The sequence below is a fragment of the Grammomys surdaster genome, unplaced genomic scaffold (assembly GCF_004785775.1).
Source record: "Grammomys surdaster isolate TR1022 unplaced genomic scaffold, NIH_TR_1.0 949, whole genome shotgun sequence".
In the NCBI taxonomy this organism is placed as follows: domain Eukaryota; kingdom Metazoa; phylum Chordata; class Mammalia; order Rodentia; family Muridae; genus Grammomys; species Grammomys surdaster.
Genome location: NW_021605368.1, coordinates 151,731 through 154,068, shown reverse-complemented (window position 1 = coordinate 154,068; position 2,338 = coordinate 151,731). Strand labels below are relative to the sequence as shown.

Sequence of the window (2,338 nt, the reverse complement as noted above, 5' to 3'; positions counted from 1 at the left end):
ATCATAGTTTTCCCTTCCTCCTCTCCTCATACCTTCCCCATTCCACAGATCTATACCCTTCCATTTCCTTTTCATAAAAGGTCAGGCCTTCAAAAAATGATAGCCAAAGAAGGCAAAACAAGATACAACAAGTCAAGGCAAAAGTCCTCATATTGAGGCTGGACAAGGCAATCAAATAAAAAGAAAAGAGTCTCAAGAATAGGCAAAAGGATCAGAGATACGAATCGAGAGTTGGTGTTGGCTAGGGGTTGACTTATTGCCTCTGCCCGAAGACAGTACGTCAGATTGAAGGGGACCCACGACGGGCACAGCACCCAGAGTGCGACTGTGGAGTCAACTCCTTAAATTAGGAAGATGCTGGTGGTAGAGGTCGCTAATGGTCGCTCGCTGGTGTGGGGAGCCAAGGCCGTGCAGGAGCTGCGGGAGCGCCTGGGAGTCGGGGGACGCACGGTGGGCTCCCTGCCCCGCTGGCCCCGCCAGAACTCGCGCCTGGGCCTTCCGCTTCTGCTGCTGCCTGAAGAAGCCTGGCTCCTGGCCAAGCTTCTGCTGCTGCCTGAAGAAGCCTGGCTCCTGGCCAAGATAGGCGCTGTGACCCTAGTCAGCGCCCCGCATCCTGATCCCCGCAGCCATGGCTTGGCCCTAGCATCGTTCAAACGCCAGCAAGAACAGAGTTTCCAGGATCAGAGCACTTTGGCAGCCGAGGCCTGAGAGACCCGGTGTCAGGAGCTCCTAGAGAAGATCATAGAGGGCCAGGCTGTCAAGAAGCAGAAGCTGGAACAGGAGTCAGGGGCAGATGAAGAAGGCCAAGAAGCTGGTGGAAGTGAAGCTGCCCAAGGGAGTGAGACCAGTAATGATTGTCAGGCTTCTGTGGAGCAGGAGAGAGCAGATTCTTCATCGCCCCAACCAGGACCTTCAAATGGGGTGAATCCCTTGCCCAGATCAGCCCTGCTTATCCAGCTAGCCACTGCCAGGCCTCGGCCTGTGAAAGCTAAGCCTCTGGACTGGCATGTGTAGTCCAAAGACTGGCCCCATGCTGGCCGTTCTGCCCATGAGCTGCGCTACAGCATCTACAGAGACCTATGGGAGAGAGGCTTCTTCCTCAGTGCAGCTGGAAAGTTTGGTGGCAACTTCTTGGTCTATCCTAGTGATCCGCTGCGTTTCCACGCACACTACACTGCTCAGTGCTGGTCTGCCGAGGACCCCATCCCACTTCAGGACCTGGTCTCTGCAGGTCGCCTGGGAACCAGTGTCAGAAAGACCCTGCTTCTATGCTCCCCTCAGCCTGATGGGAAGGTGGTCTATACTTTCCTGCAGTGGGCCAGCCTTCAGTGAGCTGGAGACTGAAGGGGATGTGCTGTGTGGGGCAAGAACCCCCCCCCTCGATGGTCACCCCAGCTCATCTCCATATGGAGGCTTGTGCTCTCCTGCCCTGCCTGGTTAGTTCTGATTCCAGGGTTTTGAACACTACAGCCCTTGTTTGTTTTTTTGTTTTCCTGTTTTAAGGCAATTACTACCTGTGTTGTTCTGTATTTCTGTTTGCACACTGAGCTTGTTGAGAATGGAGACTGTTTTTGTATGGCTTTTCTGTTTCTTGCGGGGCTTAGGTCCTAGCAGTTCTCAATAAATTTGTTGAACAACAACAACAAAAATAAGGATCAGAGATACATCTGCTTCCACTGTTAGGAGTCCCAAAAAACTACCAAGCTAACAGCTATATCATATACACAGAGGACCTGGTGCAGACCCATACAGGCCCTATGCTTGCTCTTTCAGTCTCTGTGAAACCAATGAAACCCTGTTTAGTCGATTTTGTGGGCTGTGTTCTCCTGTGTTCTCCATACACTCTGATTCCTATAGATTTCCTCAACATGAAATTTCTAAAGCATTCCCTACTGTTCCTTTTTATTTAATTATTATCAATTGTAATGCCCCCTTTAAATATCCAGTTATATCAAGTTGAGGTTTCTTGGTTAGTTGGGCTACATGCTTGTAGATCTTAGTTTTCAATGAACCAACTGTTTGTTTCAATGAGATTTGTATTATTATGTTAGTTTCCACTACAACATAATGAAATTAGTTCTTGTAATGACCTGCACCATAATAGGAAAAATCTGGGAATGAATAGAACAGTTGTAAGATACCACATACACATATAAAGAATTTTATCACCACATAATTTTTAAATTAAAGTTTTTTAAACCTACACAATATATTTTGGTCCTATTTTCCTCTTCCCCAACTACTTTCAGATCCTCCCTACTTCCCTACAACTTGCTGTTTTGTCTCTCTACACTTCAAACACAATAATCAAAATAAACACATACCAAAAGAATACCAA

General features: G+C 48.1%; 1 pseudogene; it reads left to right on the top strand.

Moving 5' to 3' along the window:
* The first annotated feature begins 354 nt into the window (after positions 1-354).
* LOC114634371 lies at positions 355-1,373 on the top strand (annotated as a pseudogene).
* Positions 1,374-2,338: the final 965 nt, after the last annotated feature.